Source organism: Bos javanicus, chromosome 10 (genome assembly GCF_032452875.1).
Source record: "Bos javanicus breed banteng chromosome 10, ARS-OSU_banteng_1.0, whole genome shotgun sequence".
NCBI classification, from domain to species: Eukaryota; Metazoa; Chordata; class Mammalia; order Artiodactyla; family Bovidae; genus Bos; species Bos javanicus.
In genome coordinates this window covers 88,023,439-88,049,911 of record NC_083877.1, presented here as the reverse complement: position 1 = coordinate 88,049,911, position 26,473 = coordinate 88,023,439, and the positions used below count along the sequence as shown (strand labels likewise).

At 46.1% G+C, this 26,473-nt stretch overlaps 1 protein-coding gene and 1 long non-coding RNA gene across 7 annotated transcripts in view; one reads left to right on the top strand and one right to left on the bottom strand.

The window, feature by feature from the left end:
• TMEM63C (transmembrane protein 63C) overlaps positions 1-11,503 on the bottom strand; it is an 86,248-nt gene extending 74,745 nt beyond the window's left edge. Inside the window, exon 1 of one of the 6 annotated variants that reach the window (XM_061429569.1) lies at positions 11,361-11,503. The gene's annotated coding sequence lies outside the window, so the exon portion shown is untranslated. Of the gene's footprint in view, positions 1-3,325; positions 3,610-11,360 lie in introns of those variants that run through there. The other 5 variants (XM_061429567.1, XM_061429566.1, XM_061429568.1 and 2 more) reach the window with 5 other exon arrangements.
• A 29-nt stretch (positions 11,504-11,532) lies between these two features.
• LOC133255021 (uncharacterized) lies at positions 11,533-26,079 on the top strand. Its single transcript, XR_009738836.1, has 3 exons — positions 11,533-11,758; positions 24,763-24,959; positions 25,253-26,079. It is a non-coding gene; the product is annotated as an uncharacterized LOC133255021 (long non-coding RNA).
• Positions 26,080-26,473: the final 394 nt, after the last annotated feature.

Sequence of the window (26,473 nt, the reverse complement as noted above, 5' to 3'; positions counted from 1 at the left end):
CTCTGGTCACTGATGTTCTTCTAAAGCGCCCCCTCGGTTGGCCCCAAGCAATCCAGACACACTGTAACGAGGACACAGCATGCTTCATGAGCTGCCCACATTCTCATCTCAGCTTCCCCGTCACCCTGTTTTGCATGAGTTGCACCAGCCACCTCCTGGGCAAGAACAAGGGGCCCAGGGTACACCACCCCTGCTGACGTGGGAGTGGCCTGCAAAAACCACTGCTCTCCCAGAGAGGGAAGAGGAGCGAACGCTGTGCCCCAGCTCAGGCGAAACAGTGCACCAAGAGCTGCCAGTCTTACTCGTAGCTGAGCGCTCCGCCTAAGCACTTACAGTCCAGCCTCCCAGAGTGAGCCTGCCCATGGCCCCGAATACCCCGCAGCCTTCCCACACCCTCAACACTCTGTGCAAAGAGCTCCCAGCACTTGATACCCATGATCTCTGTGGCTCTTCCACAAGCTGCTTCTGAGGAAGAAGCCAGACTAGAGAGTCCAAGGGATTCAAGAATCAGGGGGGAAGATCGGGTGTGTGAGCAGGTCCGCTGTGCCACCAGTTACCTGCATTTTACGGTGTGGAAATTCTGTGAAATGTCACAACGGTGTAGAAGGGGGAGAGGAAGTCCTCAGGGCCCCAAAGCACAACCTGAACTGGGCTGGGGAGAGATGGTCTGCCTTCCAAACCCAGAAGCGTGCCCTAGACTGGCCGCGGGATGGGGGGTCAGGCATCCTTCATAGAGGGAATGGCCACCTTTCCCCCTTTGAGGCAGGAAGTAGATGGCTTCAATTCCAGAGTCTCCAGGAATAATTCCCCACCTGCAATAAGCACTTGACATATTTCCCAAGCCCCATCTGAGGAAGGTGTTTTCATGCCCAGCTGTCAGGCAGGGAAACCTGGAGGGCAGAGCTCCAGCTAACGGGGCTCGGTCCAGAACCAGGTACTGTGCCCTGTAAGTGGTTCTTCTCCAGCAGTCTCAGAGCCTACCTCTGCCCTGCCAGCCCGGAGGGGGCACCACCAGCATCCCTGGATCATGGGGCTGGGGCCTTTCTCCTGGAGAAGGGTTAGAAGGAAGCCTGAGAGGGGGGTGCAGAGGAACCAGACCCACCGTGAGTACTCCTCTCTCTGGCATTGTACTGTCACTCCATGGGCAGCTAGCTGTCATATGGTTTACTGGGAACCCCACCCCGTCCCACAGGGTCACCCCAGGATTACTGTGGTCATGATGGAGCGCAAGGCATGCTGTGCAATCACCAGGGGCCAGCTTTCAGGGGCTCTGTGCTCAGAAGGTGTGTCTGAAAAGCATCAACTCAAGCACCAGGCACAAGGTAACTGCTCTGCTCATGGGCTGGGCAGGACCTCCCATCCTGAGATGCTGGCAGAGAGATAGCTGAAGTCCCCCATGCCCCTGGGCCCCCTCCATGGCTGTGACCACAGCAGCTAGCCCCAAGGCCATCTGGGCTCAGAGGTTTAGTTACTAAGTCGTGTCCAACTCTTGTGAACCCGTGGACTGTAGCCTGCCAGGCTCCTCTGTCCATGGGATTTTCCAGGCAAGAATACTGGAGTGGGTTGCCATTGCCTTCTCCAGGGCTCAGAGAGGCCCACAGAAATTGTGTATCCACTGTGGGTGCATGGCAGGAAGGTAGCCAGGTGCCTTTAGCTCCCCTCTTCAGGTTGCTTCTTTCCTAAGAAACTTGAAAACACATCTTAACGGAGGAGAAGATGCTGGAGCTGTCCCCTCCCATCAGGAGGTCCTCACAGCCTCGCCTCACTAGGGTGCTGGGGGTAAAGTCGGGGAGGATCAGAGAGGAAGGGGCCTCATCCTGCTGGCCTGGAGGTAGGCCAGGCAGTCAGGAGACCTGGGTGCAGGTGAGAGCCCCAGAATACCCTCTGCGACTCAGCTCCCTGGCCTGCCCAGTGATGCTGCCCGGCTCCAGCTCTAAAATAAAAGACGGCTCTCCGCCTGCCTCAGTGTCCCTCCAGAGAAAGCCAGCCGAGCCAGGGAGAAGGAAGGCAAGGTAAATTCAGGAAAAGTTCACCTCCAAGGGCAAGAGTCCATTCTTCCCGGGAACAGGAGCTGGGGAGAGAGAAAGGCTGCACCACAGCGGGTGATGCTCAGAGAAGGCGGACTCGGTTCTCCGTTCTCCCACCTCTTCTCCCGGGAGACGAGGCTGTGAAAGGAGAAAGTCCACCTCCCTATTCCCCGCTCTTCCCACTGCTGCCTGGGAAGTTCCACTTGACTTTCATCAGGGCTGGTACACGAGACTGAGGCCCGGAAGGGCCTTCTTCTCCCGGAAGACAAGGCTCACTCTCCGCCCTGAGCCCTCAAGGAGGCAGGGGCCCTGTCGCTCCTCTGCTCAGATGAACATTTTATTTCCTGTCCTCAGACAATTCCGCCCCTGAGATGTTCACACCATGATACTCCGGAGCCTCTCACAGAAGTCTTATGCCCCTGCATTCTCAGGAATGGGGAAAGGGGGGCCCTGGGGGAGGGGGCGGGTGGGAGTCCACCCCAGCTTGGACCAGAGGTCTAGAGAGCAAGTTTGACCCCTGCCCCTCCAGAGAGCATCAGGTCAAGGCAGTACCTAGGTCAGCTCCGTAGGACCGTGCTAAGCGACTCTGGGGGGAAGCCACCGGCACCACCACCCCACCCCCCGCCCCGCCCCGGGCCACGGTGTCCCCAGGTCCATCATCCAAATCCAAAGTTTCTCTCTCAAGGCCAAGGTGAGGATGGAGGCAAGAGCCTTTCTTTGAAAGCACAGGAGAAAAGGTGGCGGTATTGTGCCCCTGAGGGCCCAGAAGTCCAGCCCACTCGGCACGGAATGATGACCACCCCCACCCCTACCCCCCACCCCCACCCCGCCCCGCACCCGCTGCAGCGCAGCGCTGACGCTGCTATCACTCAGAGCCGCGGGGAGACTGCGGGGGAGAGCGCACCCTCCCAGGCCAGCCCCGCGAGCCGGAGGCACAGCCCCCGGGAATCCCGGCGTGGAGGTGGTCCGGAGAGGCAACCAACAAGGCAGGCGGCGGGGGACCGCCTCCTGTCCACCCTCTACCGACCCACTGAAGACGGTCGACCGAGCCACGGCCCCCTCCTGGTGGGCGGCTCCTTCCACCCTTCCCCCGGGTCCAGGCTGGGGGAGAGCCCGAGCCACCCGGGAGTATGGCGCAGTCTCCCCCGCCCCCATCCCTCAGGGTCCGAGGTCCCGGAAAGCGTAGAGCCAGCAGTCCTGCCCCCACCCATCACCACCCCTACCCCTGTCCAGGACCGGGATTCCGCGCCCCTTCTTCCAGCCGGATCGCTTCTGGAGCATCCCACCCGCGTGCTCACCACGTCTGCGCCTTCGGCGCCACGGCCCCAGCGCCAGGCAAGGTAGGCAGGCGGCCGGAATGTGAGGCCAGGCGACACGCTCCCTACCTGGGAGGAGACTGCCCGCCGGTCCTCCTCCGCGCTGGCCTGCTCGAAGCCAGCCCCACCTGGCAAGGGACGGTCAGCAAATTCCCCGCAGCATCACCATGGGAGCGGCATCGCGGCTCCTCCCCGGCCGCCGCCAACCTCGGCCCCGCCCCAGTGCTGCTGGACCGCCGGGGAACCCAGGCTGGATTTTTTTCCTATGCAAAGGCCCAGGCTCCGCCTCAGAGACCTTGTAGCTACCAGGAACCGTCTGCAAATTACCACAGCAAATCCACAAGGCTGCTGCTCCCTTGTGGGAGACACTCGGAAGCTCTGGGTCCCCAACACCAGAAGCTCTGGTCTTGCTGCTCTCCGGCTGTCCCCTACTTCAAGCTCTCCTCCCAGGCACGTCCGCCTTGCAACCCACCCAACCCCGCCAGAAAAAAAGTCAAAGCTAGGAGAGACGTCCAGCCCCGCACAAAGGTAGCTGTGCTCAGCCCCGCCCAGGGGCCAGTACCCAGTTCTTTCTTCTTCCCCAGCAAAGGGAAGATCTACAGATTGACCACAGCCCTGCCCGGGAGGCCCAAGAGAGTGGGTTTTGTCTTTTCTAGTTTGCCATGGACCACAGTTCCTGTAGGTCTCCAGTTTTTTTCAAAGTCCTGGCTACTCTGCTAGAGACACTCGTTTTGATCCAGGAGGCAGGTGCCAGTGTTTGAACCCCCAAAAGTCAGTGTAACGAACTAAGTGAAAGTGAAGTCGCTCAGTCGTGTCCGACTCTGCGACCCCATGGACTGTAGCCTACCGTGCTCCTCCTTCCATGGGATTTTCCAGGCAGGAGTACTGGAGTGGGGTGCCATTTCCTTCTCCAGAGGATCTTCCAAACCCAGGGATGAAACCCAGGTCTCTCGCATTGTAGGCAGACGCTTTACCATCTGAGCCACCAGGGAAGTCAAGCCACTCTCCTTTCTCCCAGGAAGGGGCCTCAGCAAGTTTATTTAATAGACCTTATCCAGTAATTGCAGTACAAGGGCTAATGGGAGAGGCGGGCTGCTGACCAATCTTCGAAAGTGACTCTTTTAACAGTCATATAATGCTAAGATATTGACAGAGTTGTTCGCAGTCCACTAAGAAGGCCATAGTGGAAATGTGTGAACATCGAGTCATGAGACACTGCGGGTCCGAGGGTAGCTAGGCTTTCATGCGTTGACTCCCCATAGGCAGCAGTGCTCCCCCGAGGCTGGCACACCCTGGTCATGTCTCTCCCTGCCCTGCACCTGCCCCCATCCCCTCCACCACCCCCAGGGTTCTTTTGAACCAGTAGTGACAGAGGACAAGATAGTTGGATGGCATCACTGACTGAATGGACATGGGTTTGAGCAAACTCCAGGAGATAGTGAAGGACAGGGAAGCCTGGTGTGCTGCAGTCCATGGGGTCGCAAAGAGTTGGACACAACTGAGCAACTGAGAAACAGCAAAGTGCCATCAAAACTCCAAATGAGCCACTACACATTCTGCTGAAATCCGTCCATGTCTTCACTCACCACCCATTCATTTATTTATTCATTCCTGGGACAGGAAGGCTTTTGGATTATCTATCATGTAATAGCAACAGTGTATCAAGGGCCGGTTCTAGTCCTGGCTCAGCTATTAGTGTGCTGTGCAATCTTGGGTAACTTGCTTGATGTCTCTGTCTTTATTTTTCTTTCTCATCTGTAATCCTGAGAGGGGAGGGCTAGTTGGGGTGTAAGGCCCCTTGGACCCTAACATTTCTATTCCTCTCTTTAGGATAAAGGCTGGTGGGAACACAGATAAACAAGGTAAGCACAAAAGTAATGTTTAAGACCGCTAGCTGCCTGGATTCACATCCCAGTTGGGCCATCTAAATATGGGACTTAAACTCTCTGAACTTCTTTCTTTGCATATGAAAAATGGGGGGAATAATAATAACAACCTTAAGAGGCAGTTGTGAAGATTAAATGAGCTATTGTACACAGAGTAAATGTTTAGTGAATATTAGTTGTTGCTTTTGCTGCTGTTGTTCCGATACAGGTGGAAGAGAGTAAAACCTGGACACAAGCAGCATGTCCTCTGTCTGTGCTTCCTCATTTCAGAACTAGTGTCTGACCCCAGAGTGAAAGGAGTAAGCCTCTTAAGTATGCGGGTAATAGCTGTTCTTTTAGAAGGATCCCATGTTAAGGGGAAAGAACATGGTCTTTGGATCTAGTTGAACCTTGGTTCAAAACTGGGCTCTGTGGTCTCCCCTGGTGGTGCAGTGGCTAAGACTGTGAGCTCTCAATGCTGGGGCCCTGGGTTTGATCCCTGGTTGGGGAACTAGATCCCACATGTCACAACTAAGACCCTGTGCAGCCAAACAAGTAAATAAAAATAAATATTAAAAAAAAAAACTGGTCTCTGGGCTTCCCTGGTGGCTCAATGATAAAGAATTCACCCGCCAATGCTTGAGTCTCGGGTTCCATCCCTGGTCCAGGATGATCCCACATGCCTCAGAGCAACTAAGCCCGTGCACCGCAACTATTGAGCCTGTGGCTCTAGAGCCCGGGAGCTGCAACTACCGCCTCCACGTGCCACACCTCCTGAAGACTGCACGCCCTAGAGCCTGTGCTCGGCAACAAGAGAAGCCACCACAATGAGAAGCCCACGTACCGCAACTTGTAGTAGCCTCCACTTGCTACAACTAGAGAAAAACCCACACGGCAACCAAGACCCAGCACAGCCAAAAATAAAATAAAATAAAAAAACCAGGGCTCTGCTTCTTACTAGCTGTGTGACTTTGTACTAGTTACTTAACTGCTCCAAGGTTAATTTTCACATCTGTAAGATGAGTATCATAATGCAAATAAAAGGAGTCCAATAATAGTATCTACCACATGGATCCACATGGAATTCCAGCTGAGCTATTTCAAATCCTAAAAGATGATGTTGTGAAAGTGCTGCACTCGATATGCCAGCAAATTTGGAAAACTCAGCAGTGGCCACAGGACTGGAAAAGGTCAGTTTTCACATTCCAATCCCAAAGAAAGGCAATGCCAAAGAATGTTCAAACTACTGCACAATTGCATTCATTTCACACGCTAGCAAATAATGCTCAAAATTCTCCAAGCCAGGCTTCTACAGTGCGTGAACTGAGAACTTCCAGATGCTCAAGCTGGATTTAGAAAAGTCAAAGGAACCAGAGATCAGATTGCCAACATCCATTGAATCATAGAAAAAGAAAGAGAATTCCAGATTAACATCTATTGCTGCTTCATTGACGACGCTAAAGACTTTGGCCATGTGGATCATAATAAGCTGTGGAAAATTCTTAAAGAAATGGGAATACCAGACCACCTTACCTGCCTCCTGCAAAACCTGTATGCAGATCAAGAAGCAACAGTTAGAACCAGACATGGAACAACGGACTGGTTCCAAATTGGGAAAGGAGTAGGTCAAGGCTGTATATTGTCACTCTGTTTATTTAACTTATATGCAAAGTACATCATGTGAAAAGCTAGAATCAAGACTGCCAGGAGAAATATCAATAACTTCAGATATGCAGATGACACCACCCTTATATCAGAAAGCGAAGAGGAACTAAAGAGCCTCTTGATGAAGGTGAAAGAGGAGAGTGAAAAAGCTGGCTTAAAACTCAACCTTCAAAAAACTAAGATCATGGCATCTGGTCCCATTCCTTCATGGCAAATAGATGGGAAAACAATGGAAACAGTGACGGGCTTTATTTTATTGGACTCCAAAATGACTGCAGATGGTGAAATTAAAAGATGCTTGCTCCTAAAAAGAAAATCTATGATGAACCTAGACAGCGTATTAAAAAGCAGAGAAATTACTTTGCCAACAAAGGTCTGTTTAGTCAAGACTATGGTTTTTCCAGTAGTCATGTATGAATGTGAGAGTCGGACTATGAGGAAAGCTGAGTGCAGAAGAATTGATGCTTTTAAACTGTGGTGCTGGAGAACTCTTGAGAGTCCCTTGGACTGCAAGGAGATCAAACCAGTCAATCCTAAAAGAAATCAATCCTGAATATTCATTAGAAGGATTGATGCTGACACTGAAGCCCAAATACTTTGGCAGCCTGCTCTGAAGAGCTGACTTTTTGGAAGAGACCCTGATGCTGGGAAAGACTGAGGGCAGGATGAGATGGTTGGATGGCATCACTGGCTGAATGGACATGAGTTTGAGCAAGCTCCAGGAGGTGGTGAAGGACAGGGAAGCCTGATGTGCTGCAGCCCATGGGGTCGCAAAGAGTTGGACTCAACTGAGCAGCTGAATAACAGCATAGAGTCACTGTGAATATAAAAAGCATGTCAAGTATTTAACTTAGTTTTCCACAAACGGAAGATTCCCAGTCAGTGTTAATCTCTCCCAGGAAGGACCTAGATAGAATGGAGGGGAGGCCCTAGTACTGAAATTTCCAGGTGTCCTTAACTGAGTGTCCTGTGAAGAGACTGAGTAGTGGGTGTTCTAGTCCAGACCCAGAGCAGCAGCAGCAACAGCTTTCCAACCCCCTATGCCAAGATGCCATCCACACAGAACCTAGGAACCAGCCTCCCTGGATGAGCCATATCCCTTAACATACCCTCTACTGGGAACCAAGGCCAGAATGTTCTTGAACATGGGGCTTAGGAGTTTAGGCTTTACTTAGTAGGCGAAGGGAGCCATGGAAAGTTTTTGAACAGCAGCTACAGGATAAAATTGTTGAGCCAGTACCAACCCTCTCCAGTTCCTGGAGGCGTCAAGTATGTACAATACAGGGAGGTACAGAAGAGGAGGGAGAATCCATGGGAGTACCAGGTGGATTATATGGTGGGCCCCAAAGAGACGACCCCATGTCCCAAACAGCTGAACACCAACAACCTAGATGAGTGTCAGGCTGGTAGAAGGTGCTTTGTAAAGGTGTGAAGGTGTGTGGGTATGAATAGCTGAGGCTTTTATGAATAGCTGTGGCCTTGAGAATCTTCTAGAGGAAAGTTGCTTCTGGTCTGTGGGTGCTGAAAACATTTTCATGTTCTCACTCATGTGGATTGAGGTGGAAGATCTCTGAAAGATGATGAGAGTTGTCTTTGTGACTGCTTTCTTAACCTCTAGTGTCTTGTCTGGGAACATAATCCAGAATAACAACGAAGACCCAAAAGGCATCTGAGCAACCCAAACAGATAGTACTGTCAACTGTCCAAATCAGACGTTTTATCTGCAGGACAGTGGCTTGTGTCTTCAGTGACAGCCCACCTACATTTATTCTACACAGTTTCAACAGCTCCATGGTGGCAGAGACTACTGAGTGTCCACTTATGTCCTTTCTTTTGCTCTTTCTTTTAGCAGTAGAGCTTCCAAGGTTAAAACCTGGATACACAGCTACCCTGTTAGAGACTACATATCCCAGCCTCCCTTGCAGGCTGGTGCAGCAATGGGACTAACTTATAGCCAATGGAATGTGAGTGGAAGTGATCTGTTTCATCTCTGGGCCACATTCTTAAAAGGAAGTTGCCTGCTCTCCACTGCTCTTTCCCCTTGTGCAGACTGGACCATGGACATGGGAATGGAAATGGGGGCATCTTTGATGCTGCTGCCAAGGACAGCATCCTAAGGTTGGCCGATCAACAAGACCTTAAGAACCTGTTTCATGATGACCTAGAGGAGAAGAGCCCTGGACCATTGTGACAATAGCTGGACCAAGAGCCTTACTGATAAACCTGATTGTTCAAGCCCACAGTAGATGGGGAGCAGCATATTGGAAGGAGAAAGTTTTCATTAAACTGAAAGCACAGTGAAATTAGCAAAAGCCTAGAGTGAGAGGAGAGGAAACACCTGTAAAACAAACTCAGAGTTTGGGATCATTCAGTTCAGGATCATGCCAAGAAGCCTTGGTGGCACTGTTATATTACAGGATAATGTTGGAAATGGTCACAACAATCTTGAATCATTGCTAAGTCGCTTCAGTTGTGTCCGACTCTGTGCGACCCCATAGACGGCAGCCCACCAGGCTCCCCCGTCACTGGGATTCTCAAGGCAAGAACACTGGAGTGGGTTGCCATTTCCTTCTCCAATGCATGAAAGTGAAAAGTGAAAGTGAAGTCGCTCAGTCGTGTCTGACTCTTAACAACCCCATGGACTGTGGCCTACCAGGCTCCTCCATTCATGGGATTTTCCAGGCAAGAGTACTGGAGTGGGGTGCCGTTGCCTTCTCCGCTTGAATCATTAAAAGAAAGTTAATTGTGACAGAATATTTTATATTGAAAGAAAAGCAACTATGTGATATATTTAGAAAGTAAATATGATAGAAAATAGTTGACATAAAACTTGCATGCTTAAGGGTAGACACCTTCAGCATCTATTCAAAATAATACCTTTCCTGATGGGCCAGAAAGTAGAGGCTTTGATTCACTGATATGTACCTTCTCCCCCACTAGATTATAAATCCTTTTAAGATCAGCTTGTAGGGACTTGCCTGGTGGTCCAGTGGCTAAGACTCCCAAGGCAGGGGGCCAGGGTTCCATCCCTGGTCAGGGAACTCGATCCCACATGCCACAACTAGGAGTTTGCATCCCGCCAATAAAGACCCTGTGTGCTGCAAGTAAGATCCAGTGCAACCAAATAAATAAATATTTTTTTAAAATCAGATTGTATCTCCTTTTTCTTTCTATTCCTAGTATCTGGCACAATGATGACTCAAATAAATATTCCTTAATTGCTAAGGGGGTGAAATCTGTGTTACCTTAGATTCCAGAGCTTAGTGGTTCCACGAGCTGATGTGGACGATTGAGCAGTGAAGTTGCCTGAGGTCCCAAAATACCCTGATGGAGAGCTTCAGGAGCATAGCCCTCTTAGCCAAGAGTGTTAAGAGCCCAGGTTGACCCTACTCCTGTTGTCTAGAAATCATTTCATCAGAAACACTCTCTTGAACTCAGAAGGCCAACATGCTCAGGATTTTCTTTGCAGAACTGGTTGTAATTCCAAAACCAAATACAACTGAACACAGCCTACACAACAGGGCGTGGCCTTTCTGCACTGTCCAGATGAGATGTTCAGGAAAACTCAAAATGGGAGGGAAAAAGTGGGAGGCCCGGGAAAGTTAGCTCGGCGTGCTCACTGTTGGTTTCACATCACTTCGACTCCTAGGATTTTAGGTTTCAAGGCAGCAGAGCTACACTGTTGTCCCCATCACCCCAAGGCTGGTGCTGGGTCAGATTGCTAAGCAGCCTGTAAGAAGGTGGGGGATGGGCCTGGAAGTAACGATCTTGAAAGTCCGCAGATTTTGCTATACAATCCAGAAGTAAACGTAGCCACTGATAGGGACAGTGTTTCCAAGGCAGAACTACATCACTATTAACACTTTAAGTGATAATGCAGATACTGTAGGGTATCCCCTGCCCCCAAGAGCCCAGTCAAGACTCTGCAAGAAAGTGGGTCAATTTTGGGAGCTTGGACTTCTGTCACAACACCCTCTTATCTGTCTTTCCCGCCAACTCGTTGGAAAAGACCCTGATGCTGGGGAAGATTGAGGGCAGCAGAAGAGGGAGATAGAGAATGAGATGGTTGGATGGCATCACCAACTCAATGGACATGAGTTTGGGCAAACTCTGGGAGATAGAGAAGAACGAGGAAGCCTGGCGTGCTGCAGTCCATGGGGTTGCAAAGAGCTGGATATGACTGAGTGACTGAACAACAGCAACGACAATAGGAATTTGATTTCCTGTTCAGAAGGTAGGGGAGTAGCATATTGGGATTTTCATGTCCTCTGTCTAGTCAGACATGGGGCTGTGGATTTCAAGAGACACACAGCACAGATCCCTCACTGGAAGCAGGACTTCCCAGGATGGTGGGGCCAGAGTGGAGAAGACAGAGCCCTCTAACCATGTGGTCCTCAAGGCAGAGAATCCAGGCCTCCCCTCTGCTGGGACAGCCCTGGCCTCCCTGCCCTCCCTTACTCCTGGCCTCAGGCTGGGTCCCCACTCACCAAGGCCCCACCAGGTAGATGCTGTTAGCTTGCAGCAGCCTCTTTGACTAGTACTTCTGTCCTGGAAGAGGTGAAAGGACTAGTGGGGGGTGGGGGGGGCGGTCTCTGTCATTCAGCACGCACAGCCACTACCAATGATCAATATTGGAAACTGCCGGTGGGCGAGGTCAGAGGCGGATGCTGGTGACATCACAAAGGAAGCACCACTGTCATGATGGAACTCGGCACGTGTCGGAGAGGGAGCACTTCCCTAACCAGAAATGAGCTAAACTGAACATTTCCAGGGCAGATCTGGAGGTCTCAAGCCTGCACAACCTCACCTCCATCCTATCTTAAGCCTAGCTGATGCCCTGTAGGATCAAGTCATGAAAGAATACTTGGAAACTATATTATCAGTGGTGAGCATGATATAATATATGCTGAAGTAGAAATATAATGTGTACTTGAAACATACAATATTATAAACTAATGTTACCTCAATAAAAAATTAATTAAATACTTGGGTACTCATTTGATATTTATTGAGGCTAGAGACCATCCCTGACTCCCACCTGGAGCGGATCCTCAAGGGGCAGAAATATGGGTTTCTTATGGGATTTCTTCTAGGCTGCAAAGTGAGGGTCCTGTCTCCATGGCCAGGCTCTTGAAAGCAGCTCTGTTGTCCTCTGGGAGTTGGCATCAGTTTCTGGTAATGAACACGTTCTTTGTTTTATAACCTGCATTAACTTTCTGAAATACAGTATACAATTAGAGAAGTATGTATAAAATAGAAATGAGCACTGTAATGAATAATCATAAAGCAAACACTTATGTAACCATTACCCAAGTCAAGAAATAGAACATTATACCAGACATTTCTCTGTTCAGTTCAGTTCAGTTCAGTTCAGTCACTCAGTCGTGTCCGACTCTTTGTGACCCCACGAACCCCAGCACTTCAGGCCTCCCTGTCCATCACCAATTCCGGAGTCCACCCAAACCCATGTCCATTGAGTCGGTGATGCCATCCAACCATCTCATCCTCTGTCATCCCCTTCTCCTCCTGCCCTCAATCTTTCCCAGCATCAGGGTCTTTTCCAATGAGTCAGATGGCCAAAGTATTGGAGTTTCAGCTTCAACATCAGTCCTTCCAACGAACACCCAGGGCTGATCTCCCTTAGAATGGACTGGTTGGATCTCCTTGCAGTTCAAGGGACTCTCAAGAGTCTTCTCCAACACCACAGTTCAAAAGCATCAATTCTTCAGTGCTCAGCTATTTTTATAGTCTGACTCACATCCATACATGACCACAGGAAAAACCATAGTCTTGACTAGATGGACCTTTGTTGGCAAAGTAATGTCTCTGCTTTTGAATATACTGTCTAGGTTGGTCATAACTTTCCTTCCAAGGAGTAAGCGTCTTTTAATTTCATGGCTGCAATCACCATCTGCAGTGACTTTGGAGCCCAGAAAAATAGTCAGCCACTGTTTCCACTGTTTCCCCATCTATCTGCCATGAAGTGATGGGACCGGATGCCATGATCTTAGTTTTCTGAATATTGAGCTTTAAGCCAACTTTTTCACTCTCCTCTTTCACTTTCATCAAGAGGCTTTTTAGTTCCTCTTCACTTTCTGCCATAAGGGTGGTGTCATCTGCATATCTGAGGTTATTGATATTTCTCCCAGCAATCTTGATTCCAGCTTGTGCTTCTTCCAGTCCAGCGTTTCTCGTGATGTACTCTGCATATAAGTAGGGTGACAATATACAGCCTTTATGTACTCCTTTTCCTATTTGGAACCAGTCTGTTATTCCATGTCCAGTTCTAACTGTTGCTTCCTGACCTGCATACAGATTTCTCAAGAGGCATTTCTCTGTATTGCTGTCCAATCACACCCCTTTCTCCTCCAACTGCCCTCCACCCAGAGATGCTGCTGCTAAGTCACTTCAGTCGTGTCCGACTCTATGCGACCCCATAGTGGGTTGCCATTTCTTTCTCCATCCACCCAGAGATAGGTTCCTCTTAACTTTAATGGTAACCTTCACTTCCTTTTCTTTATACTTTTACCACCTGATTATTAATCCCTAATCAATAGAGTTTGGTTGTGTTTCTTTTTAAAGTGGATATTAATGGAATTTATTCTATATATACTTAGAATCTATTATATATACACTTATATACTTATACTTCTTGTTGGGCTTTTATGCAACATTGTATTTTAAAAAATTTATTCAAGGCCTCCCTCAGAAATGTTGCCATGTAAAGACATTTAAAAAAATTTTTATTTATGTATTTATTTTATTTTTGGCTGCGCTGGATCTTCATTGCTGTGCACAGGCTTTCCTTGGAGCAGAGGGCAAGGGCTACTCTCTAGTTGCGGTGTGTGGGTTTCTCTTTGCAGCGGCTTCTCTCGTTGCAGAGCACAGGCTGTACAGTGAGGGCTCAGTAGTTGGGGCTCACTGGCTTAGTTGTCCTGTGGCATCGTCCCAGTTCAGAGATCAAAACTGTGTCCTCTGCCTTGGCAGGCATATTCTTAGCCACTGGACCTCCAGAGAAGTCTAACATTGTATTTTAAACGTTCATTCAAGTTGTGGTGTGCAGCTGCTTATTCATTGTTATTGCTTCATGGTACTCCTTAGCTTGACTCTGCCGTAATTAATTTATCCCGTTTGGTGGAAATTTCTGTTTGTCAGCTTGTTTTCCAAAACAATGCCCCTGTGCCTGGTACACATGTGCTACACAGTTTCTGTAGACCAAAAGTAAAGTTGAGGGAATGATTGTCCACTTTGGGGGTGCATGTCTTCAGCTGTACTAATTAATGCTGTTTCCAAAGTAGGGTTGTATCAGTGTGTACATCTACCAGCAGGGGGCGAAGTTTCTGATGGTCTCCATCCTTCCTGATATATTTGACACTGATGGTCTTTGTGACTATCCTGGTAGGAGTTTTAGTAGTGTCTCATGTGGTTTCAATACACATTTCATGAATTATTGAGATGACGTATATGATCACAAATGTATTGACCATTTGGAGTTCCTTTTCTGGAGATATTTGTTCAAGTCTTTCACCCATTTTTATTTTAAATTGAGCTGCCTTTTAATTGATTTGAAAGGTATTATAAATAGCCTTGCAATTATCTGCTCCTGTTTTGGGTCTTGCCTTTTTGGTCTATGGTGTTCTCAAGTTAACCAGAGTTTTAAATGTTAATTTAGCAAAATTTATCTATCTCTTTGTATCATATTTAAGAAATGTTTCCTGATTCTGAGGACATAAAGACATTTTTCTGTACTATCTTCTAAAAACTTGAGAGTTCTTTTGCATCTTGCAGTTAAGTCTATACCAACACTCATCAGTGACAATGGCTGAGGAGGTAACTCCAGAAGTCTGTCCCTCCCCAAAGGCAGTGAACAAACTTGCAAAAAACTATCAGAGTCAACTTTTTTGGAACTCTGGAAACTACCTGAAGGCTTGTAGCATCCAGGAAATGCTTCATCGAGCAAAAAACAGCTGAATCTCGGTAAGAAAGCTTTACGGTATTTTAAAAATACACCATTTTTTAGAGTAATTTTAGGTTCACAGCAAAATTGGGCAGAGATTTTATTTGCCCATGGTTCCACATATGCTCAGCCTCTTTATCATCAAAATGAACTCCCATTGACACATCATAGTCACACAAAATCCATAATTTATTTTAGGGTTCACTCTTGGTGTTGTACAACCCAAGGGTTTTGACAAATGCATGCTGACACTTAGCCCCATTATAATAGCCTCAGAGCAGTTCTATTGCCCTAGAAATCCTCTCTGCTCTGCCTATTCATCTCTCTCTCTCTTTCACTACTGGTTCTTTTACTGTGTCCATAATTTTGCCTCTTCCAGAATGTCATGTAGCCTTTTCAGATGCTTCTTTCATTTTCTTATTGTTCAGTTGCTACGTCATGTCCGCTTCTCTGCAACCCATGGACTGCAGTACACCAGGCTTCCCTGTCCTTCACTGTCTCCCGGGATTTGCTCAGACTCGCCGATTGAGTTGGTGATGCCATCCACACCCTTCTTTCAGTTAGTAATATGCATTTAAGTTTCCCACATGTCTCTTCGTGGCTTGAGAGCTCATTTCTTTTTAGTGCTGAATTCTATTCCATTGTTTGAATGTGCCTTAGCTTATTTATTCACTCACCTACTGAAGGACATCTTGGCTATTTGTGAAGGACATCTTGGCAATTATGAATACCTGGCAAATATGACCATCCATGTGCAAGTTTTTGTGTGGACATAGGTTTTCAGTTCATTTGGGTAAACATTAAGTGGTCTAACTGCTGGGTCATTTGGTAATGGTATGTTTAGTTTGGTAAGAAACTGCCAAAGTAACATCTAAAAAGGCTATACCATTTTTCATTTCCACCTCAATCAGTAAGGGTTCCTGGGGCTCCACGTCCTTGCCAGCGTTTGATTTTGTCCGTGTTCTGGATTTCAGTCATTCCAGTAGGTGTTTTCTGCTACCTCGTTGCTGTCATAATTTGCAGTTCTCTGGTGACATACACCATCGAACATCTTTTCACGTGCTTGTTACACCCTGTATATCTTTGCTAGGGAGATGTCTGTTCAGGCTTTTTGCCCGTTTTTAAATCAGGTTACTAATTTTCTTCTGAGTTTTGAAAAAAATCTTTACATATTTTGGATAACAATCCTTTATCAGATATGCCTTTTGCAAATATTTTTCTCCATCTGTGGCTCATCTGTGTCTTTCGCAGAGCAAATGTTTTTAATTTAATTAAGTCTGGTTTAACAATTCTCTCTTCTGTGAATCACACCCTTTTGTTGTGTGCTTGTTGTATCCAAAAAGTCATCATGTCAAAGGTCATCTAGCTTTTCTCCTGTGCTGTCTTCTAGGGGTTTTATAGTTTTGAATTTTACATTTAGCTCTATGATGCTTTTCGAGTTAATTTTTTTGCAAAGGGTATAAACAAATTCTGATAGAGTTTGCCACTGGTAGATCTTTCCCGTGACACATGCTAAAGGGAGTCCTTAAGGCTGCCATGAAAAGATAATAGACAGTAATGCGGTTCTGTATGAAGAAATAAAGAACACAGGAGGTAGCTGCACAGATCAATATAAAAACTAGTATTAATGTATTCTGGGTTTGTAGTTCCTCTCTTTCCTGTATGATTTAAAAGATAACCACATAAAGCCAAAATTATAAATCTAGGCACACAATATATGAAGACATAATTTGTGACAGTACAGCATAAAGGTGGGTGTAGAGCTATACAGGAACAAAGTTTTTGCATACTATTGAAGCTAAGTTGATATTAATCTGCACTGTGTGTGGTCTGCTAAGTCCCTTCAGTCCTGTCCAACTCTTTGTGACCCTGTGGATGGTAGCCTGCCATGCTCCTCTATCCATGGGGTTCTCCAGGCAAGAATACTGGTGTGGGTTGCTGTAGTGGGAATTTCTAATAATGTACTTTCACAGCCTTGAGAAATTTCTTAGAAATAGCACCTGGAAAAACAGCATACATATATCAAGAAACTGTGTTGATGATTATTTTTCATGTTTTTCTTAGAATAATAGCCTTGTTACAGACCCCAAGGCCAAACCCAGAAGAGAGTATGACTGGAATCATGAAAGCATGGACCTTGGAACACCGGGTCGGCGTTAGGTGTGAACACTGCCTACACACTTGCTGATTGTTCCCAAGACTATCCCAGAAGGGAATGGTCTGGGGTGAAAACAGGGAGATCGGGACTATGTCAATGTAGTGTCTTAGGAAAGACAGATCAAAGAAAGTTTTGTAGTCTGCAATTAGGAATAAAAACTGGCCTCAGAGTGGACTCGCACCTCAGTCCAGTAGAGGCTGTAGGTCCCCTGACCCATTGCACCAGTTTTTGTGTTCTGTTTTAATTCTCGTAGCTCGCTCCCGGACCTTTAAGACAACAGGCTGCCATGCCCTCTTCCAGGGAATCTTCCCGACCCAGGGATCCAACCGAAGTCTCTTAAGTTTCCTGAATTGGCAGAGGGGTTCTTTACCTCTAGTGCCACCTGGGAAGCCCTTAGTCTGCACTAGATTATTGTAAATTAAGATGCTTCAAATTAAGATGTTAGCTGTAATCCTCAGGGCAATCATTAAGAAAATAACCCAAAAATAGACAACAAAAAGAAATAACAAGGAAAGTAAAAAAGTGAAAGTGTGAACGTTGCTCAGTTGTGTCTGACTCTTTGCGACCCCATGGACTATACAGTCCATGAAATTCTCCAGGCCAGAATACTAGACTTGGGTAGCGGTTCCCTTCTCCAGGGGACCTTCCCAACTCAGGGATAGAACCCAGGTCTCCCACATTACAGGAGGATTCTTTACTGTCTGAACCACCAGGGAAGCCCAAGTATATTAGCAAATAAACAAAATAAATATATATTTAACAGAAAAGAACAGTGCTGGATAAAATAAAGAACAAAAATAATATAAGACTTAAGAAAATAGCAAAATAGCAGAAGTCCTTCCTTTTCAGTAATTACTTTAAATATAAATGGATTAAACTCTCCTATTAAGAGGCAGAAACCAGCAGAATAAATTTTAAAAAGACATGATGCAAGTATAAACTGTCTGCAAGAGACTCACTTTAGATCCAAAGACACAAATAGGTTCAAAGTGAAAGATGGAAATAAACTGTCCATGCAAACAATAATCAAAGGGAGCTAGAGTGGCTGTATTATGTCAGAAAAATAAATTGTCAGAAAAAATAAACTCGAAGACCAAATTGTTGCAAGAGACAAAAAATGGCATCATATAATGATAAAAGGGTCATTTCGTCAAATAGATATAACAATTATAAGAGCTCCCCTGGTGGCTCAGTGGTAAAGAATCTGCCTGTCAATGCAGGAGATGTGGGTTTGATCTCTAGGTCAGGAAAATCCCCTGGAGAAGGAAATGGCAACCCACGCCAGTATTCTTTCCTGGGAAATCCCATGGACAGAGGAGCCTGGCGGGCTACAGTCCATGGGGTTATAAGAGGGTCAGACATGACTTAGGGACTAAGCAACAATAACATAACAATTATAAACATAATGGTAGCGACAGAGGCATCGAAACATATGAAGAAAAAACTGACAAGATTAAAGCGGTAAATAGACAATTTGACAATAAAAGTTGGATACTTCAGCACTGTTTTTAATAGTAGAACAACTCTATAGAAATCAGCAAAGATAAAAAAAATACTTGCATAACATTATAAAACAACTAGTCCTAGCAGACATCTGTAGAACACTCCACTCAACAACAGCTGCATACACATTCTTCTCAGTGCGTACTGAGAACCCAGTGTGTGTTGAACATTCTCCAGGACAGAATACAAGTTAAGCTATGAAAGAAATTGCAGGGCGTTTAAGTATATAAAATATCTTCTCTGACCACAAATATCTTGTATTATGGTCTCTGATCATAATATACAAAATATTCTTCTCTGACCACAGTGGAATAAAATTAGAAACCAATAATAGAAAGAAATCTAGGAAACTCACAAAAATATGTAAAAATTAGCACATGTTTAAATAAACTTAAAAAACATTTGGTTCTCTGTGTTTAGGTTCAATTTCTCAAGTTCCAGAACAAACCTGGTGATAACTTGACTCAGGTTGGATCAAACCTGTAGATAAGTTGGGTGATTTGACATTTTTAAATTATTGAAACTCCCAATCCAAGAATATGGTATATCATACCAAGAGTATGATACGGTTTTACCATTTTTCCTATAGAGGTCTTGTACATCTTTTAAAAAATTTATTTCCAAATTCTGGCATTTTTGTATTTAAATAATACATTAAAATGTTCCCATTTTCAAAATACTTGTTTTGCTATATAGGAATATAATTGATTTTTATATACTGACTTTTGTATTCATCACCTTTGTTAAACTCTATTTATTTTAATAATTCCTAGATTATTTTAGATTACATAAGTTTATCATCTGTACAATTTGTTTCTTCCTTTCCTATCTGTAATGAACTGAATTGTGCCCCCCTCCCAATTCATCTGTTGAAGCCCCAACCCTCAGTGTGATTAAATTTGAAGAAAGTGCCTTTAAGGAGGAGATCAAGGTAACTGATGTCATGAGGATGACCTTAATGTCATGAGGATGACCTTAATGTCATGAAGAACCTTAATCCAGTAGGATTGATGTTCTTGCAAGAAGAGGAAGAGGGACTTCCCTTGTGGTCCAGTGGCTAAGACTCTGGGTTCCCACTGCAGGGGGCCCAGGTTCGGTCCCTGGTCAGGCAACTAGATCCCTCATGCTGAAGCTGGAGTTTGTGTGCTGCAACTAAAGATCCCGGTGCAGCCAAATAATTAAATAAATATTTCTTGTAAAGAAAGAAGAAGAGAACAGGAGCTCCTTCTCTCTATGCCCAGAGGAGAGCCCAGATGAGGACACAGCAAGAAGGTGACCATCTGCCAGGAAGGAGAGACTCTTCACCAGAAAGAAACTCTGCTGGCCCCTTGATCTTGACCGTCTAGCCCCCAAAACTGCAAAAAACAAATTTCTGTTGTTTAAGCCACCCAGGCTGAGGTATTCTGTTATGGCAGTCCCAGCAGACTAATATAACACCCTTACACTTTTTTCTTTCTTTCTTCTTTTTTCTTCCTTCCTCCCTCCCTCCTCCTCCTCTCTCTCTCTCCTTTCTGAGCTAAGATGTAAATATAAAATGTAATAGTATATTTGTCTGTTTCCAACCATAAGGGAAAACTTTTATTGCTTCACCACTAAGCATGATGTTTACTCTAATTTTAATAGATACCTTTATCAGATTCAAGAAGTATCCCTCTCTTCCTAGTTTATATCATGAATAGATGTTAAATGTTATTATCAGTCACTTCACAGTAACTTTTTTTCTCTTTGACATGTTAGCGTGGCAACTTACATTGATTGCTGTGACTTCTTATAGATTTTATTTTAATTCTTTTTTCCCATGCAGATATCGTAAGCATTTATTTCTTTTAAAATAGTAAGCATATAGTTCACATCCTGTGATCAAGGATTCCACTGCTTCAAGTCGTTTGTTTCTGTCGGCTGTTCTTTCTGCTGGTTCTTACTCATACTGTCTCGTTTCCTTGTGTGCTTGGCTATGTTTTACTTAATTGTCTGCTATACAGATGGACGTTGCATTTAAAAAGTATTTGCTGAAATACTTTGAGGCCTAAGGTCATAGTGCTTTCCCCAGAGAGGATATTTATTTGCTTTTGTTTTTTAATACTGAGGGCTGCCATACTGGAAATACCTTAAGTCTTGTTAAAGTATGGAGGTTTTCTTGATCAAACGTGTGACAAGAACCTGGCTAAAAGATTACACAAAACTTTATTTCTAATTCATTGTTACACTGAGGACTTGTCCTTTTGGGTGCTAGCTTAAAGTTTTTGTTCATTCACTCAGTCATATCCAGCTCTTTTTGACCCCATGGACTGCAGCATTCCAGGCTTCCTTGACCTTCACTTTCACCCAGAGTTTGCTCAAATTCATGTTCATTGAGTTGGTGATGCTATCTAACCATCTCATCCTCTGCCAGCTCCTCCTTTTGCCTTCAATCTTTCCCAGCATCAGGGTCTTTTCTAATGAGTTAGATGGCCAAAGTATTGGAGCTTCAGCTTTAGCCTTTCCAATGAATATTCAGTATTGATTTCCTTTAGGACGGACTTGTTTGATCTTGCTGTCCAAGGGACTCTCAAGAGTCTCCTCCAGGATCACAGTTTGAAAGCATCAATTCTTTGGTGCTCAGCCTTTTTTATGGTCCAGCTCTCATATCCATATATGACTACTGGAAAAACTGTAGCTTTGACTAGATGGACCTTTGTTGGCAAAATAGTATCTCTGCTTTTTATTATGCTATCTAGGTTTATCATAGCTTTTCTTCCAAGGAGCATTTTTTAATTTCATGGCTAGAGTCACCATCTGCAATGATTTTGGAGCCCAAGAAAATAAAGTCTATCACTGTTTCCATTTTATCCCCATCTATTTGTCATGAAGTTATGGGACTGGATGTCATGATCTTAGTTTTTAGAATGTTGAGTTTTAAGCCAGCTTTTTCACTCTCCTCTTTCACTTTCATCAAGAGGCTCTTTAGTTCCTCTTTGCTTTCTGCAATTAGGGTGGTGTCATCTGCATATCGGAGGTTATTGATATTTCTCCCAGCAATCTTGATTCCATCTTGTGCTTCATCCAGCCCAGCATTTTGCATGATGTACTCTGCATATAAGTTAAATAGGCAGGGTGACAATATACAGCCTTGATGTACTCCTTTCCCAATTTGGAACCAGAGTAGATGTTTTTCTGGAACTCCCTTGCTTTCTCCATGATCCAACGAATGTTGACGATTTGATCTCTGGTTCCTGTGCCTCTTTGAAACCCAGCTTCTACATCTGGAAGTTCTCGGTTCATGTACTCCTGAAGGGTTTTGAGCATAACCTTGCTAGCATATGAAATGAATGCAATTGTACGGTAGTTTGAACATACTTTGCTTCAAGTATGGGAGTTTCAACTCACCATTTTGGGTGGCCTAGCAGCCAAAGCCACAGCCCAAGTTTGCATCTTTCTCTTCTAGTTTGCAGTGTCTATAGAGCTAAAGCATCTTCCTCACCTTCTTATCAGCTGTTCAATGTCTTTAATTTAGAATATGTAATTCATATACTTTTAAGGAAACCCTTTTATTGAGACATAATTCATATGCCATATAAATCACTCATTTAAAATGTACAATTCAATGGTTTTCAGTATATTCACAGATTCGTGCAGTCATCACCAAGTCTAAATTTAGAACGCTTTGTCACCTCCAAAAGATACTTCATACCAATTAACTGTCACTTCTGTTTCCCTCCACCTTCCTCCCCCAGCCCTAGGAAAACACTCATCCACTTTCTGTTTTCACAGATGTGCCTATTCTGGACATTTCATAAAAATGGAATCGTCCAATATGTGGTCTCTTAAGACTGGCTTTTTTCACTTGATGTGATATTTTCATGGTTCATCCATGTAGTCCATTTCCTTTTAATGTAATTATTTCTATGGTTGAGTTTAAATCTACCATCTTGCTATTTTTTTTCCCATTCATCCCATATGTTCTTTGTTCTGTTTTTTGCCTTTTTTCTTGCCTGAGTATTTTTTAGGAGTTCATCTGTTGGCTTATTAGTTATTCCTTTCTCTTTTCTAGTGTTTGTTCTAAAGTTTACAATGTGCATCTTTAATTTCTACCTTTAAATAATGTTACCCTACATCACATGTTACACAAGAAACTTACAACATTGTGTTCCTTTTCTTCCTCTCCTGTCCTTAGTGCTTTTTTGGTCATGCATTCTACTTCTGTCCTTATTATAAGCTCCACAGTACATTGTTATTATTTTTGCTTAAGATTTTAATCTTTAACATAAATTTTTGAATGAGGAGAAAACATTTTACTTTCACCATTTTCCATATTTATTTATTTGTAGAGATTTGAGTTTCTACTTTTACCGTTTTTCATATTTATTTATTTATTTCTTTGTAGAGAAATATCATTTCCCTCAAGCCTTCAATAGGTCTGCAGATGATGAGTTCCCTTAGCTGTATCCCTGGAAACAAATCTAGGTTGACAATTCTTTCTTTTTTCTGGTAAGATGTTAAAAATTTAGTTCCATAGTCTCCTGACTTGTATTATTTCTACTAAGTAATCAGATATTATTCATATATTTTCCTTCCTGCATAAATATTTCTTTTTACCTTGGCTCCAGGAAAAGAAATTTTTTTATCATTGATCTCATTGATAATGATCATCACTGATAATGACATATCATTATCATATCATTGATTTTCAGCAGTTTAAATATGATGTACCTTGGTGTCATGCTCTTGTGCTTGGCAATGGTTCAGGTTCTTGGATGTGTGCATTTATATTATTCAAAAAATTTAAAAAACTTTCAGCCTTTATTTTTCAAATATGCACCCCCTCAATGATATGGAATAATTTTATATATTATTCCCATTGATATTGTCACAGGCTACTGAGACTCTATTCCTCTTTATGGTCTTTTTTCCTCTCTGGTTCTCCTGTAGCCCCTTTAGAAGTCATCCAGATCCTAATGGAGAACCTAAAAGTCCTTCTGCTGCTGCTGCTGCTAAGTCGCTTCAGTCGTGTCCAACTCTGTGAGACCCCATAGATGGCAGTCCAATAGGCTCCCCCGTCCCTGGGATTCTCCAGGCAAGAACACTGGAGTGGGTTGCCATTTCCTTCTCCAATGCATGAAAGTGAAAAGTGAAAGTGAAGTCGCTCAGTCGTGTCCGACTCTTCACGACACGAAGAGACCAGAACCAGCCGTGGTACTCTAACCAGTACAACCACCCATCCCCTCCTTTCAACAAGCAGATGAAGATGATCAGAGAGCAGTCAGTCCCAGGGGAGACCAGCTACATAATTTTCCAGGATATGTAACGAGTAGCTCCTTGTTCAAACATCATAAAGAATTTCAAGACAACCCGGCATTTGACCAAGTGTGGGGCCCTCCTGGGCACAGCAAATGTCCCCAGGCTAAGAGCAGGAATGCTTGGTTTTCCCTCCACTTTCTGGATGTGGAAGGAGGGTTGCTAGAGCTTATCCCCAGAGAGGCGGTGCCTGTGGGAGAGAGGTGGACACCCCATTCCTTAGTTGAGTGCCTGCCGACTGGTCAACCTATCCCGCCTTGGGGTGAGGTGGGGGTGGAAAAGAGAATGAACAGAGACAGAGCCAGGCAGTGAAGGTGGCCTGCACACGCCCATTTGGCCAGTCAAGGACGCAGGGATTTCCTGTGGGTCAGGCCCTCCTAAGGAGGAAGAATTCCAGTGGAGGGCATCCAGGGGCAAGAACGGACAGGATATGTTCAAAACAGCCTAGCCAGATGACGCTTCTCCCCAGAGAACCCAATTGCTCACCCCACTTGAAAGACTTCACCCCTGGGAGACACTTGTCATCAGGAAGTGTTGGCCCAGAGAACAAAACCTGTGGTGCGAAGAGCTGACTCATTGGAAAAGACCCTGATGCTGCGAAAGATTGAAGGCAGGAGAAGGGGACGACAGAGGATGAGATGGTTGGATGGCATCACCGACTCAATGGACATGAGTTTAGGTGAACTCTGGGAGTTGGTGATAGACAGGGAGGCCTGGCATGCTGCAGTCCATGGGGTGGCAAAGAATCGGCCATGACTGAGCGACTGAACTGAACCGAACTGAACCCCCTTCCAGCTCTTCCACCCTGCATTTATACCCCAACCTCAAACTCAAGGGAGGTCAAGGCTTTCTGATGGGGGAGGGAAGGAGGAGAAGCCCCCTCTCCACTCCTAGCATTGCTTGGCACTAGGGGAGGATCACCCTATATTTGCATTTGATGTTTAGCTTTTAAATTGGATTAAACTAAACTGGATTTTTAATCATTTAAAAACACTAGGGAATTTGATCAGAAAACTTGAAGTCTGCCAGGAATATTTTTCGAGAGAAGAAGACCTTTGACAAAGCATGGGTGAAGGCGGTGATAAGAAACAAAGCAACAACATGTCGCGTTTGATCCTGTCACGTTCAGACTTCCCCACAAACCAGGTCCACATGAATAGGAATAGGTCTGAAGGGTGTACAGCTGGGTATCAGGTAACAGTCGGGCTTGGGGATTTTGTACAAAGACAAGCAGTGATCTTTAACAAGGGAGGCATTCTGTCCTCCACCCAGGCTGCCTTCCGAGTCTCCAGCCCGTCCACTCATCCAGTCCCCATTTATAAGCAGCCTTGCCCCATGGCGGGGAGAGGAGGTGGGATGTTGTGGGGCAGCCCTCAGCCAGCTCTGGGGGAGGGGGGATGAACTCCATCCTCAGCCTCCCCACCCCACAGCTGTATAAGCCCCTCAGGACACAGAGACCCAGCCTCATTCATCTCTGTCTCCCACAGCACCGGGACAAGCCTCATGAAAGTCTGAAACATCGGAACACCACCTCAGAGCCAGGAAAGCGCCCATCACCAGGGAGGGGCCAGGCGGGCACGATTCGCAGGGGGCTGGGCCAGGGGACGGGAGGATGGACATGGGCACACAGGATGAGCAACTTGGCCGCGGAACGGTCCATCACTCTGGGCCGTTCAGGATGACTGGTCACCCGAGGGCAGGATCGGGGTTGGATGGAGCGGGGAGGGCGGCTTGGTGGAAATGCAGTGAGGACAGAGAGCGGGGGCTGAAATGGCAGCGGAGGGCGGGGCTGACACAGCTGCCTTTCTTGTGTTCCTGCGGCTTCTCCACCTTGTGAGGGAACAAAGCCTCTCTCTGCTGGGAGGGTGTGTGTGTGTGTGTGTGAGAGAGAGAGAGAGAGAGCTTCCTCTCTCTCCCCCCCGCTCTCTCTCTCCCTCCAGAAGGCCTGCCCCCTCCTTCGAAGCTCCAGTGGCCATGACTCAGCAGGAAAGCCAGACCTGCTCCAGCGCAGCTGCTGGGTGCCCCCATCACCACCCTCCCCACACACACACACCGCCAGCTCCCTGCCGGGCTTCCCTTCCTCGGCACCCACACGGAGGATCAGAGGCAAGGATATCTCTGACCCCATCAGAAAGACAGGGGGCAAGAACCCAGAGCAGGGAGCGGGGCGGACTGAAGGCACAGCCTCCCTTGCTGAGAGGAGGGATGATGTTCCCCGGGCTCGGAGAACCTGGAGACAGGGCAGAGCCAGGGTCCCTGGCGATCAGGGACCAGGGGGTGGTGAGGCCGTGGGGGGTGGAAGCAGCCAGCACCGCCCACAGCTCTCTGTCTCAAAGTGACCACCAGACCGCAGATCAGGTATGTGGCTTCCTGCCAACATTGTCAGCGAGGTCCTGGTTTCTCTCCCCACTCTTGTCCCTGGAAAGCTGGTGAGGACGGCCTGCGCTGTGAACATTCTCTTGCCCCCCAAAGTCGCCTCCACGATCAGGCAGCTGCTAAAAGTTCCGCCATCAGACTCCTACCTAGCATGGGTAGTTTGTGAAGGTGTCACAGGCTTTAAAGAGCTGGTTCCCCTTGCAGGTGCCACCTACCAGCTGGGTGGTCGGGACCAACTCCCTGGCAGCCCTCGGGCTCTGTGCCTTGATCTAGCAAGTGGGAATGAGGAGCCTATGGGGCAGGGCTGGGATGAGGGTGCAGGAAAGACGATA